This window comes from Coenobita brevimanus, chromosome 97 (assembly GCF_032717465.1).
Source record: "Coenobita brevimanus isolate Jiangsu-jjx chromosome 97, ASM3271746v2, whole genome shotgun sequence".
Lineage (NCBI taxonomy): Eukaryota > Metazoa > Arthropoda > Malacostraca > Decapoda > Coenobitidae > Coenobita > Coenobita brevimanus.
In genome coordinates this window covers 28,902,551-28,918,586 of record NC_137050.1, presented here as the reverse complement: position 1 = coordinate 28,918,586, position 16,036 = coordinate 28,902,551, and positions in this window count along the sequence as shown.

Sequence of the window (16,036 nt, the reverse complement as noted above, 5' to 3'; positions counted from 1 at the left end):
TATGAACACCGTAATAACCCGTGACGTTCCCATAAATGATACTATGTCATCCGTAACACAAGCGCGACGGTGTATATACGAACCTTGTTATTTTCGGCTCGCATTCAGGTCCAAACTCTCGCCAAAAATTTGAATTTTTAACCTTATTCTGGCTACAACATAATATTAGTTTTTTTTTTATGCGTATTAAATTACTTCCACGCCTGTTATGATTTCTGTGTTTATTCTAGTGTATGTGAACTAGATAGCTTCCCTCTTCTTTCCAATTCAGTGGTGATTCTAATGTACGTGAATTAAACTACGTCCTTCTCGTTACGATTTATGTGATGACTCTACAGCACATGGATTTAATAACTTCATTCTTGATTCTATTTCCCTACTAATTATGGGCGGATTAAATTACCTCCCTCTTACGAGTATTCCATTTTCTGTGCTGGTTCTATGTGGGCGCGATTTCTGTTGTGGTTCTTCGTGGATTAAATTGCTTCTCTGGTGTTTCGATTTCTTTAACATATATTGCGAGTAGCAGTACATACGAGTAGCACTACATATATTACGAGTCGCATCACATATAATACGAGTAGCACTACATATATTACGAGTAGCACTACAGTGTTGTTAGTTATTCAAATTCTTGGTGGATAAACACATAAAAACAGAGAGTCTGAATGCACTGAAAGAACAAAAAATTAACGACAGGAGCTTCTCCAACTCCTCTACCCTCTATACTTTCATCTGGCCTAAAACTGCCACCTCTCCACCTTGAACGCTGAGTGATCGTACTAGACTAACACTAGAATATGATCCAAGTCACGTAGAAATGCTGTGTAAAGGACGTAACGCCGCAGTCCTGTCATTTACTGCCACTGATCTGTGAGAGTGAAGCTGCAAAAGGGCGGAAATCTTGACCCTGTTAATGACAAATGGATATAGTCAACACAAATGTTTTTCTTGCTACTCATTTCTTATACACCACATCACTGTTTATGTTTTTTTTTTCCCCTCCACTTATTATAAAACACATCATTACCCACAAAAATACTTTTCCTCTACAAGGATGGGGATAACAATCACGATTCTATGCTCAAATAATTATACTGCAGATTATGACAGAACACTTTCCAGTCAGTTACTTTAACACCCTGACTCTGGCTACACTTTTTCAACTTCCGCTCGTTCTCTCTCTCTCACTCACTCACTCTCTCTCTCTCTCTCTCTAACGGTGGCAAGAGTAGGAACAACAGTCGTCATCGTAAAATATGAGTACTGAATTGGACAAAAGTTGAAATAAAAATAAAACAGCAACATCTTCACTTCATGGTTGGCGGGGTTAATAAATCTGATGAAATTTAAGCACAAATATATAATGGTTATCGCCGTGTCTTCTTTGCAAATAAATTTTCCATACATGTGTATAATCCTTCGTTTTCAACCATTCACACAACTTTCATATCACGAGACTTACAGTACTGCATAATTGTACTATGTTCATCTCCTGCTTGGCAGAATTACTGATATGTACCAAATCATTCTCCATTAATTAAAATGAAATAAAACTTGAGGCCCCCCAAAGGGAAAATCACACCAGCCGCGAACCAATACATATCCAGCGCGGCTCGGAATAACCTTGACCTTGACCTACTTACACCAATTTCAACTCGTTGGAGATTTTCATCCATACTATACACCTGTAAAATACTGTGATGATATTTTCGGCAGTTCCGAAGTTATCGTGCTAATGGGCACACAGACCCCTACTTTCACCAATTTCGAACTCGAAAGAGATTTTCATCCCTACTAAACACCTGTACAATTTTGTGATGATATCTTGAGCGGTCGCGAAGTTATCGTGCTAACAGACACACAGACCTTGACCTACTTTCACCAATTTCGAACTCGTGATCGATTTTTCTCCCTACTACACACAAAATTTTGTGATATCTTGAGCGGTTGCGAAGTTATCGTGGTAATAGACACACAAACAGACAAACTGAAAACAATACGAACTTCACTATCGCGGCTGGTAAACATCAAGCGCGCGCGCGCACACACACACACACACACACACACACACACACACACACACACACACACACACACACACACACCCACTAGATATATATATATATATATATATATATATATATATATATATATATATATATAAATGTTAACACACCATAAACATTGACTTCCTGGTGGGTATCACTTAAGAATAATTATCAAATCATTCTCCATTAATTAAGCTGAATGAACGACCGAACAAATAAACGAATGAAGGCCGAACGAACGAATGAATAAATAAACAAATAAATGAATAAATACGGCACTAGTTGTGGTTAAGGATGCAGTGCTCATTTACCGGATTAGAATGCACGCTGTGAGAGGAGGATGCAAGGCGGTAGCGACACACTCCACTAACCCACACCCACACGCACGTCCTGCCCCCACTGCACCTCCTCGCATACTAAGCCACTTGCCCACTTGGCACGCAAGTCCCGTTCGTCCCGTTGTCTCATCTCTGGCCGTATTGTTAAAAGGTGCACTAAAGTGTGAATGAACCCTCAATTTCTGCCTATAACTTTTGTGTGTGATGAAGCATGTGATCGCTGCTGACTGCACACAATACTGTAGGGTGCACGTTAATCACAGTTGAAAATTAGTTTTCTATAAATGAATAAAAAATCAATAAAATGCTTACATTATCACTCACTCAGTACTACTGCTCTTCTTAGTGCCTCTTTCTCTGCTATGTTTTCAGTCGTATACTTTACTTTCTCTGCTGTTAGTACCGTACAAAACAACGATACGATAATAAACTAAATCGGTGAGGAAGAGGCACCACCAATTCTTCCCACCACATCTCGCATACCAAGTGATGTCCCGTCCTCTCCTCTGCCTTATTGATCTATTTCTGCACACCACTGATGTCGCTCAGCTTCGCTACCACAACCGTATAAATTCTCACAACAACCTTTGTAACCGCATCCGCAATGAACACATGCAGCTGTTGTGTTTGTGAAATATTACAAACAAGCTGAGAACTTTCGTGTAATATCACAACACCGACCCAATCGTTTTATAAGCCAATTACGTATCTGGGATGGATGAGTATAAGGAACATAACAATTTACAATATCAGATAAGAAATAGTTATTGCTCAACTTCATTCACTTTATATATTTTCTGGCGGAGGAATACAAAGAGAAAAATATTTGTGAGTAAACTTGCTGGAGTTTATCTAACACTGCCCTCCCACAAGTGTACCTCAGGGGCGTTCAGCGGGGTTGGCCCAACATAGAATGGTCCACGTATGACGCTCCTCTACCACCACACAGGGCGATTGCTCGTGCGTTGTTGGGACATTAATTAAATCAGCACTATCAAAGTCCCCCCTGCATTATTTATTCACTTTCCACTCCCTCTGCTTCACCTACGCCCACACCAGCAGACCGAGCCGTCCCCGGAGCACATACGATACCATCGTGCGTGTCTAGTGAATCGCTATTTACGGACGTCCCTGTATATGATGAGATAAAATGGCCATACTGTTTTTCACCTGAGAGCGTGAAGGTGTAAGTAGATCCTTAATGTAGGGCGGTCAGTTCTAACCCCATTGCTCTGACTACAATATTTTTTTCTTCTTGCCTGTCTTATTTTTATTCGTTTCTAAGGGAGATTTCTTGTAGTGAAGGGGCTAATGGAGGCAGTATCTAACCCCTGTTGCTTGAAAAATCACTCTAAGCTGAATAAACCTGTCAGGATACAGCAAGAACAAAATAAGTTCCATGACTGAAGAAATTGCAAAACCTTTGAGGATATAATATCGTTAAACTGCATTCCACTGGGTCAACTCATATCGCAGAAATGCAATGGAACAGAAGTGGTTCACTGGAATATGGTTTCAGTTTCCTCTTCACCCTTACTCTCCCTCCCTTCCACAATTCCTTCACTCCTACTCTCCTTCCTTTCCACTTCTTCGCCTCTACTCGCATTAAGTTGGGCAGAAACGAAGGGCTTTGCTTCCCTACATATCTTTTCTTCCCTCCTTCCATTTCCCAGAGAGTTTAGGGATATGAAGACTATTATAAAAAGCAACAATCATACTGAAGGGATTTCAATGGAGATTTTTTTCTAGCAGGTATCTCCCAAGAACCAAAGTCGTCTGGTTTATCATTTAAAAAAAAAAAAAAAAAAAAAAAGAACATTACATTTTTATTGCTTACTACGTAAAGTTTAATGGCTAAAAACTAATAAATAACATGGAGAAGCTGGATGAAAGACTCTTAATACTGCAATACATAAAAGTTCAAAAGGATCTAAATCATAAATACGACTCTTTCACCTGCGTTGCAAAGCTTGGTTACGGATTTACAAAGGTCAGACTGCAAATAGCTTATATCATAAGTAAAGACGTATATCCCAGTCTTTGTTTCTGACTGAATTGAAGGAAAATATGTACTGAAGCATTTAACACCTCCTGAAGGTCCAGTGCAAATCCGGCTGCTGAAGGTCCAGTGCAAATACGGCTGCTTAATCCCTTCAGTACGAGTACGCCTTCTACATGCTGTTCCTGTCACCGCCAAACCATTACACTCAGCTTGAGAAAGACCTCTTGCAGTGAGGGGGTTCATGCAGGCTATCCCTAATACCGCCAGTTGGAACGTCCTAAGATAAGCAACGATATGGTGACAAGACCAGACCTACAGTATAGAATATATCACCTAATTCGAGGGATTAGACTGCAGCAATCGATCCAAGAATTTATCAGTAAACAACAGAAAGCCGGCAGAATACATCAAGTGTTTATAGTAACTTAGGGGGTCGTATTCTCGTCCGTTGAGGCGGCTCCCTACCACCTCTCTTTTACCAGTTTATTTCCGCAAGTAGCATGTTAATAATCTCTTGTATGTTAGTTATGCAATCTATATCGATATTAAAGTCATAAATAACGCAGCTATATGAGGATAGTAAGATGTTGTATGCAAGATTATTATTTGTCCGGTACGTTTCTGAGACTTAGCGCAAACAGTATTCACATGCATTCCCCATCAACGTTCGGGAAGGCGTATAACAACATTTAAAAGTAAAAACATACTTAACTCTTACGTTGCTAGTTCGGGAAGGCGTATAACAACATTTAAAAGTAAAAACATACTTAGCTCTTACGTTGCTATGAAATATATTGACGTTGAATCTATTGTGATGTAACAGAAGACAATAATTACAAGTGTTAATGTACTGAGTTTAGAGTAAAATAAAGGAATACAATAAATTTAAAATTAGTTTGGGATTCAATGAAGGAAAGAGAGCTGCACAAGAGTGAAAGACAGCTATTCAGTGTCAGCTATAGAAAGGAATCTATTTAAAGAGTAAAAGAAGTGTTCTTTCAGAGGTGTTAAAGAAAGAGAGCTATTTAAAGGAAATTCAAAAAGAGACCAATACTGAGACTTACGGCAACAGCGCTACTGAAAATGAGTTAAAGAACGATAACCATTAATAAAACAGTGCTAATTAAATGAATATATGAAAGCAAGAGAATAATGTAAAGAGAGGTTGCGTTACACTGAATGAAAGTGAAATATTTAATGTGTTTTTGAGAGCAGTGAATTTGGTGTAAATTTGGTCTGGCCCTCCAAGCGGCACTCACTGATTCTACCCCAGATATCATGCACGCCAGGATTGTTGATTCTGATACCGTCTCTCGAGTCACTGGCACACACACACACACACACACACACACACACACACACAAAGAGAGAGAGAGAGGGGGGGGGTGCACGAGGGAGAAAGAGCCATATCTTCTATTCTGGGCAGCACTCACTCATTGATTCTGCCCCACAGATCATGCAAATGAGGGCTGTCAATGCTGCCCACGCTGCTCCTCTTCACCCTCTGGTCCTCAGCCTTTTTTGTCTCATTTCCCCTATTCCACCCACGTTCTCACCTGTGGACCCTCTATACACTACCCCTACTGCACACAGCTCGCTGTTTTGCTGTAGGCGAGCTTATGATTGACACTGTATGTTTTGAGTAGGTAAGTAGGTAACAGGAATATATATATATATATATATATATATATATATCTATGGCTGTGAAATACGTGTGGATACAGTACACAGTAGGTCATCGTTTCGTGTTTAGTTTACTTCGGATTGTTTTATTGTATGATTGTTTGCTTTCCTTGGTCCTTTGTGACTTCATGTGGACAACTGCGGCAATGACGGGGTCTCTGATGGTCAAGCTGGGGTACAACTGAAAGACAGGAGATCGCCAACTAATCCACTCTTACGTCACGTATTCCCTCCTGACGCAACATAACATAGAGCATCATATATGAACAAACATACCATGTTTATCTTTGTACACCCACACTAAAATTATTCGGCACTCTTACAGCACGTATCATTCCGAAACATGAATGAAGCATTGTGATATATGGGGCATCCTGCAAGTGTAAGTGCAAATATTATCTTTGGTAATTATTAGAAAGCAGAATTGCAAAAATATTCACTTACTGGGTGGTATACGTTTTGAGGCACCACATTTATAGACTCATGTGTATCTGTGGAAGTTGCTCAATTTCACAACCATCGTACCCAAAGGTGCCGATACTTTTTTGAGAGGGTGTACATGAGTAACATTAAGAAGAGGAAAGTGAGAAGAATAAGTGAGACACTGGGAAAATGAACATAAGATGGGAGGAGAGGGTCAGTCGAACATAAAACTCGGGTCTACAATACTGCTGGCATCCTACTCGTACCACCCGCGTAGCCGGTAAAGTTTTTCCTCGGCACATAATTTTGCACCTCCATTTCTGATTTGACACAAATTCAGGATGTAAAACACGCACAAAGCCTGCCAACCTCACAACTGAAAACATTACCACTCCACTCGCTTCGCAACGCGGATGCTAAGCGAGAGGATAGTGGTAATGTTTTCAGTTGTGAGGTTGACTGGCTGGCTGTTTGTGTGAGGGTAAACAAGGTATCTCTTGAACGGTTTGAGTTATCAACATGAAACTTTCAGTGCATCAAGATATGGCCAAAATCTTGGACGTGTCCGAAAATGGGCACTAGGGGTCAAGGTCAAGGCCACTAAAGATCAACTAGTTGACTTTTGGCAGCCATTTTGGTGACCTTGACCTTGACCTTGACCCTGAGTTCCTATTTTCGAACTCGTCCAAGATTTTGGCCATATCTTGATACTCTGAAAGTTTTATGTTGAAAACTCAGGCCGTTCATGCGATATCTTGTTTACCCACACACAAACAAAGCCAGCCAGCCTACTTCACAACAGAAAACATTACCACTCCGCACGCTTCGCAACGCGGGTGGTAATAACTTAATAATATATCTGTCTTCCATATAAAGAACAGAAATCTTTAACACCTTCAACACTGGCCAACTTACTGACACCTAATACTGAGCAATAAAATTCTGAACAATTCTAAGAGCACCGTACGGTACTCATTTTTATTCTCTCTCTCTCTTCTCTCTCTCTCTCTCTAAATCAATACTACGTTTACCTGGTGTTTCAGTTGGACTTCATCTGGGCAACTCTCGGCTTACCTGGGGACAATAGAAGCTAATATTAATGGCGATGAAATAAGCTGCATAATAAATAAATGTTCCAAAATACAATATGTACAGACTATACAACCTATGAAGAAAAATACGTGGTAGGCTATATACCACATTCCCCCTCCCTTCTCTCTCTCTCTCTCTCTCTCAGTCGTATCTCACATGTGTAGTGCACTCATCGACCTTGAGTGGTACAGTCGATGGGGGTGGATGGGGATAGGCTGAGTCAGGTGGGGTCATGTTACTAGGACAGGGGTATGATAGGCAAGTTGCACACACACACACACACACACACACACACACGCAAGGCAACACAGTGACACCCACAAAGGACAGTCAAGATGTACTCTACTGGTGCCGATACACCGGATGGGGGAGGGTGGGGGTTAGGTGGGGTCATGTTGCAAGGGCAGAAACATGACTGGCAAGTGCGTGCAAGCGTTCACCTTGCAGACTCCTTTAATTCTCTTGCTGCTATGGTCGTACTTAGTTATGGTATGTTATTATAACTATTCAAGGCAACATTAGATGATCTCGTTCATCTGAAATTCAAGGGGTTAAAGGGTCAGGGGCAAAATAAGTTACGTGCACGACAGCTGTACAGAACAAAATTTTTGCATCATCATCATCATCATCATCATCATCATCACCACCACCACCACCACCACCACCACCACCACCACCACCACTAAAACCACTAATATTATCATTATTATTGATGCCAACTCATTTTCCACTATTACTAATGGAGTGTGCAACTTCCACAAAGAGGATAAAGCAAACATGAAGGAAGTCCTCATAAAAGAACAAAGTTAAATGGTCCGTACATCAATTCTCTCATCATTCAAGCTTCTAATATTCAGGCAAAACCCAACCACAATAATGTGTTTAACATTGCAGGTATACTTTAACCATTCATATCTCTCCTCCGTCAATTCTCTTGGTTTCTCATCGTCCGCACCTCTCTTTCCCACTTACCAGCACCATACCAAAAGTTTTTTTTTTTTTTTTTTTTCCAGCCTTGCGTGCCTCCTCCTACCATTTAAAATCAATTACCGTCTGTTTCTTTAGCGCACTAGTCACATCCGTTCTCTCTGTGTGACCATACCATCTAAATAATCATTCTGCTATCCTTCGATCAACAGATTTTCTTACTCTAAATCTTTCACGGCCCTCTGTTCCTCTTATCCTACTCTACCCCTACACCCAGACAGTCAAATTTCCACTGCTTTCGCTTTACAATTTTCCTACTCGTGTCATAACAGCGAGTCACAATAAAATGTTAATCAATCTTTATACAACCTCCGTAGCCTATATAACACCAACAATCTCTATTCCTTGCATCATCATTTCTTTCTGTTCCACTTTCACACTTTCTTTTCTGTCACTGTCCCAAGATACTTTAATATTTCCATCACTTCAAGTCCTTACTCCCTTCACCAACACTCATATACTATTCTCTTACATCTCAACAATCATCACTTATCGGTACTCGTATCTATATTCACTTACCCATACTGTTGCTCCTTCTTTCTGCATACGAGAAAATAAACATTCAAAACCTCTAACCTCGTCTTCAAATATCTTTTTCACAGTTACCATTCACCCCAGCATCATCTAGATTCACCAGATTTGACATATTCCACTTTCCACCATTCCCCACAATCACCTCTCTTGCTTCTCTCAGGCTTGCTTTAACCTCTTTCGTAACCCCATCCACATATATCCTGAATAGCCATGGGGATCTCTCTCTCTCTCTCTCTAACACACACACACAACTCCAATACAGACACTGAACCACGCACTCCAACATCCATCTACCCACAGACACCCATCGCTACCACCCTAACTCACAGCAGTCAGCAGTTTTCCCTCCACAACACACATCTTCCTTAACACATTCCCTAATATTCTCTGCTCACTGTCATGACGGTAAGCCTTCTTTGTAATTATATACCGTACCATAATTTAATGTCTGTAGTTCTTCTCTCATGATACTTCAGTTAGTATTATTATCACTACTACTACTACTGATGAGTCTACATGTGATCCATACAGAATGCGCGCGCACACACACACACACACACACACACACACACACACACACACACACACACACACACACACACACACACACACACACACAATGGAAGACTACATATCATTTCTGAATACATCTACACACACACACACACACACACACACACACACACTGGAAGACTACATATTATTTCTGAATACATCTACACACACACAATACAAACATAAATCACTTGCAAACAACTGCCACGGGTGCAACACTATAAGTATAAACGTACTTCGTCCGACACAAACCACCTCAAGCTAGTTTCTCTCTCTCTCTCTCTCTCTCTCTCTCTCTCTCTCTCTCTCTCTCTCTCTCTCTCTCTCTCTCTCTCTCTCGTAACGAAGTCTGACCGAAGCCAAGGTAAGTTCAGGACATTAGTGTTTATATCAGTGAGGGGGTTGCCAGCGCTCACCACAATGCTACACTACACCACGGAGGGAAGGAACGAAAGGGGATGGGAGACAGTATGAGTAGGGAGGGAAGAAAAGGGAGGGAGGGGAGAAAAGGGAGGGAGGGGAAGGGAGAGAGTACGAGCGATGAAGGGTGAAGGAGAGAGAAGGGAGGGAGGGTGAAGGAGAGAGAATGGAGGCAAGGGATCGGACGATAAGAGGGAGAGTAGTGCAAAAGAGAGTGGGGGAGGGGAAGAACTGAGGGAGGAGGAGTGGTGGAGGGATAAAGCTGAGAGTAAGGGGGAGAGAGAGGAGAGAAGGAGAGTAAAGAGTGATAACGAGGAGAGAGGACAAACTGAGCGAGCGGTGGGGATGTGGAAGTGGAGAGAGAGAGAGAGAGAGAGAGAGAGAGAGAGAGAGAGAGAGACTAAAAAGGGGAGTAAGGGATGTGGAACAGAGTAAGAAAGAGGAGGGATAGGACATTAGAGGGATAGGTGAGGGTGCAAAAGAGGGAAGAAGGGAAAAACTGAGTGAGAATTAGGGATGTGGACGTGGGAAAGAGGGGTTATAAAGCAGAGGGAGAGTAACGGGTGTGGAAGTGATAGGAAGGGGAGATAAAATACGGGAGGGTAAGGGGTGGGATGTGGAGAAAGGGATGTGATAAAAGCTGTGACAGTACAGGGAGGGGAGAGAGGGAGAATCACAGCTGTGGAAGGGGGAGGGAAGGGGAGAAGATACGAGGGAAAGAGAGGGGTGAGACATGGACGAAAATACGGCCGTGGGCTATTCTTAAACATTTCCTTCCCTTGTAAAGGCATGGAAATGAAATCCTTACCTGAAGTGGTATTCAATAAAAATTCTTTCCCTTCGCTGGCTGCTTGAAGAGAAAGATTTTTCCTTCGAGTGGCAGAAATTATTGGAACTTGAAAGAATTAGTTAACCCTTCTCTTCAAAAATTCCTTCCCGTTACTTGTGCGTTCTTTAGCGGTTTATTGTATTATATATTTAAGCAGTTAAAGTTAATACATAATTCTACCACTACAATTTACAACGATATACTGATGTTTAAGCGCTGTCTGCATAAGGTGCTACCCATGTTGGGTAAGATGTTTGGCCAGACTTACAGAGCTGAGGACGTACTGAGGCATGAAGAATTTCCACACTACCTACGATATTCATACAATCTTGTACGATGCACCTCCGGTATTCATCCAATCTTATATGATGACTGCCAAATCTTACACATTAAGCCCAAGGTCACACGAGGATTTTTTTCAAGAAATATTTTGCTTGGTAATCTGCCCGGAAGAGGGAAATCTGTCATCAAGGTCAAACGAGTGGTTGCCTCATGTCTTCCAGCTGGACAAAACTAGTTCCCGCCGCCATGCGAGAGTATGAGACTGACAATAAAACCAGTGGAAAAAACTAGTTAGAGCCGCCATGCAAGAGTATGAGACGGACGACGAGACAAGTGATTCTTGCACTTATAAATAAACAAGATTGAAGCTAATGATATTCCTCCAGTAATATTCATTATAAAAAATATTATCCTGAGGAGGGAACACCGCTGTGGTGTTGGCCAGAATGGCATTTATAGCTGAATAATAACCAACAGTATGGATGTGGTGGCTACCTTCCACATCTTAAATGTGTTGTACTTTCAAAATCCAGCGCGAGAGATGCGTGCACTGAAGCACGATTTTATCAGTCTAAGGCTCCACCATACCAGGTAACAGCATGCTGGATCTTTTTAGCTTAATAGAGCTTCCAAGCGGAAAATTTTTCCTTTCCTTCCAAGGAAATCTTTACGTATACCGACTGGCAAGAATATTCCTTCGAAGGAAAAATTTGGGGATGGAATTTAAGAATGCGGACATAAGGGCTGTGGAAGGTGAATGAGAGCAAGGAGGGAGGCAGAAGGGAGAGCAAAGGGTGAAGAAGCAGTGTTGGTAGGTAGTGATAAGAGACTGGGAGGGGAGGGGAGGAAAGGAGTAGGAAGGATGATAAGGGAAGGGAAAAAGGTGGCTGAGCAGCGGAAAACAGTGATGGGGGAGAAAGGAGATGAGAGCAATAAGAGAGGGGAAAGGGTGAAGGTAGGGGAGTGGGAGGAGAAATATGAATGGCAAGGAAAAGGCTATGTTGGAGGGGAAGACGAAAGTGAAGGCAGAGAAGGAAAAAGGAGGAGGGAAAGAAGGAAAGTGGAGTAAGGGAAGGAGGAGGGGAAGCAGAGAAGGGGATGGCGGTAAAGGAGACATAGGGAAAGAATGGATGGGAACGGATGGAAAAGAAGATGAAGGGGCTGAGGTTAGCTGAGGAATGTGATTAGATGAATGGGAAAAGGAGGATATGATAGGCAGAAAACGGAAATAGGGATGAGGGAAAAAAGGAAGAAAAATAGGTAAGGGAAGTGAAAACCGGAAGTCAGGAAAAAAAAAAAAAAGATACTGAAGGATAAAAGTGTAGAAGGAACAGAGAGAGTGAGCAATAAGGAAGAGACAAATAGAATGAGGGAAAGGGGGCTGTGACAGGGAAGGAGGATGGAGAGAGGAGAATAAGCCTAGGGGAGGAAGACTGGTGTAAGGGAGAGTTAAAGGGGGATAGTGGGAGGGTAACACATAAGGAAGTGGGGTAGAGAAACGGTAATGGAGTACAAGTGAGGAAGAGAGAAGGAAGTGGAGGCATGGCAGGAACAGCTGACAGACAGGCCTAAGGAAGACGCATGAAGACAAATGGACTTTAACTCGTAAAACAGTGTTATTTATCACCATCCCTATACCAAACAACGAAAAGAACAGCAGGTCTGTTGCTGTTTGCTTTCCATTGGAAGGCAAAGGAGGGTGAAAGGGTAGGGGAGAGGGATGAGGCAGGGATAGGGAGATAGAGAGGGGATGAGAACAGCTGACGAGCATAAGTGCAAAAAACATGATACAGGGGTAGCACTGCAGAATGGAAGGAGGGGGGAAGATGGGGGGGGGGAGGAGAAGGGAGATGCGTGTGAATGGAGGGGTGGAGGAGAGATGCAGGGATAGTTTGGGGCACAGTGTAGAGACTGTCTACACTGTGGTTCGAGGCTTGGAACTGAAGTGGAGGGGAAGGGGGGGGGGAACGGGTGCGATGGAGCCTAGGGAGAAGGGATGCTGAAGGTACTGGGGAAACAGAAGAGTAAATAGGATTAATACGAGAGAGAGAGAGAGAGAGACAGACAGACAGACAGACAGACAGAGAGACAGACAGAGAGAAAGCTGTAATCTTGTCAAGCTTCATCTCTTCATCTCATTAACTGCACCCTCATTCATTCCATTTTTTCCCTCATACCATTTTTTTTTTTTTTTTTTTTTTTGGCATCCCTTCGCTTCCATTCTTCATAGCATTTTTCTTTTTTTTTTTCCATTTTGCTAGCAGTGTCATTTATCAACTGTTCTCTCTCATAAGCCTGTTTTTTTTTCATTATCTGTTGTTACTATCGTGTACCTAATCTTACGGTATAGCCATTATATTCCTTGAAAATGAAATAATACTGTTATTATTATAGTTCCTGCTATATGAGAGAGGTATATGAGAGAGGGGGGTGTGAGTTGGGAGCGGGGCAGTGAAATGGAGGGAGACAGGGCGACGTGGAGGTGATTTGTTTGTGGCCACCCCGAACGGGATTGAGGCGTTTGGCGATAGATAGATAGATAGATAGATAGATAGATAGATTATTATTATCATTATTATTATTATGCACTCTGCTTTCCCTCTATCTGTAATTTAGTCAACATTCTGTTAACAATGTCATCAAATTTTTGTTTTTTATCTCGGATTTCCTCTTTTTTTTTCAGTATATCTTTTATTCTCATTCATCTTCATCCCTTGGCCATGCTTCTCATCTCTCGCCTTTTCTTTCTCCTTTTTCCAGATTTCCCGATTCAATTAACCAAACCTCTAAACGTTTCAGACTACGCAGAGTCCATCATCGAAGAGACTGTACAAAAAAGGAATGTAGATATATTTATACACTGGACGTTCCTGGGACCTTTGTCGTGTTTAAAGCTGATTGGCTGTTCTGTTGTGTTCACCTGAGCTGGTGGTCTTATCTTGACCTGATCCCACTCCTCTCTCGCTTAACTGCTCCCCCATATCCTCCCATTTGATAAGGTCAAAGCTACACCTGCCGCAGTGACTGACCAGCGCATAAAACCATCTCTATGATTAGTAACTTCTTTTGTTCATAACGTGTCCTGCCTCTGAAGTTTTTCTCATCATTTTGTCTAACTCCTTTCACAGAATCTTAGATTCCTGCCATTTTGGTAGATGTCGGCACTGATCTATAAGCAGGACTACTGAATCTGAAGTGTTATGTCTACGCACATCAGCCTTATGTTCTGTTAATCTTTTCACAAGACCTCTCCCACTCTCACCTATGTATAAAGCAATATTAATGAGAACAGTGATATTTACAGTACCTAAATAACACTGTTCTCATTAACGTTCCTTTCACCTTTAACCTTTATTAGCGGACTGATTTTTGCCCCTGACGAAGGAGCTTTCTTAATCCTGCTTTTTGTAAGCCTGGTCCGAGTTTGGGGTGGATATGCATCTTTCATTCTCTTTATATGCCCAACCTCTGTTTCTTTTCATTATCCTTTCTGCTTTATCTTTGAGACTCAATAGGCAACTTTCACGGTAGGACAACTTTTTAAATGGCTCTTATTTATTTACATTCTTCCTCTAAGAATCCTTTACTACATATTCTAAAAGCTCTCAAGAAAAAACTATCACTCTGATTTCGTTCTGCTACTGTGAGCGGATAGATAATGAACAAAATCCTCCTTTAATGGGTTACTGTAGTGTAAACTAAGAATTTTACGTCTCGATCTTTTCTCCACATTATGGTGTCCAGAAATGGCAAACTGTTTTTACCTCAGCCAAGGAAGTTATGTTTTACCCCGCGTTGCCTTGTTTGTCTGTCTGTTAGCAGGATTACCCAAAAAGTTATGAAAGGAGTTTGATGAAATTTTGTGGAAGGATGGATCATGGGCCAAGGAATAAATGATTAAATTTGGGGGAGGATCCGGATCCGGCGTATCCCGTACCATATCTCCCAAAATTCTCCATTAATTTCGATGAAATTTTGTGGAACGGTGGGCGATGGATCAAGAAAGAACTGGCTGAATTTTGGGGCAGATACGGATCCGGATCCTATACCCACGGATCCGGATCCGGATCCTTTTTAATGGCAATGACATTGGCGGAGGTGTGTGCTCTCTGAGCGCTTTCTGGTCTTTTTCTACCGTGAACTGACTCTACAGTGCTCAGTACCATACTTATTCTCTGTATTTCTTCCACTCGGGACAACAGCTAGCACATCATCAACATTTCTGAGCCATGGTGATCCTCTACTCATAATTCTTTTGTAACTGTAAGCCTCCAGTGTCTCCATGTTGAGGCAGGGCATGACAGAACTGACGGGGAAGTCCATGGCTAGACCCTTGTGCTGTATATATTCTTCATCGATGAACACAAACGCATCAAATAACACATATATTGAGACAAGTTTGACGAAGTCTCTCCTTAGTACTGGCAACTCCTCATCTATAACGCTCTCTCCACTGCATAGCAGGGCCCCTTTTACTGGTACCGTATGTTGGTGAATAACGACTGTACGTCAAACCTCACTATATTAGTGTTTTGTAAATCCTTGGTTTTAAATCGTTCCATGAGGTCGTTAAGTTTTTCAGGTAAACATCGCTGATGGTTCCCAGAGCACAGAACGAAGGTTTTGCTAATTATTTAACCAGTTTATGGAGTGTGCTTCCTATCCCAGATGTGATCGGTCTGATAGGTATACTCTGTTTATCCATTTTGAGAAGTCTCTTCATCCTTGGCAGTCGTGGCCTTTCATCCATTAGATTCAGTAACTTTTTTTCCATTTTCTGATATTCTCAATATCTTCTTGCTTCATTTTTTAATTTCACTGTTTCACTGTTCGCTTATCT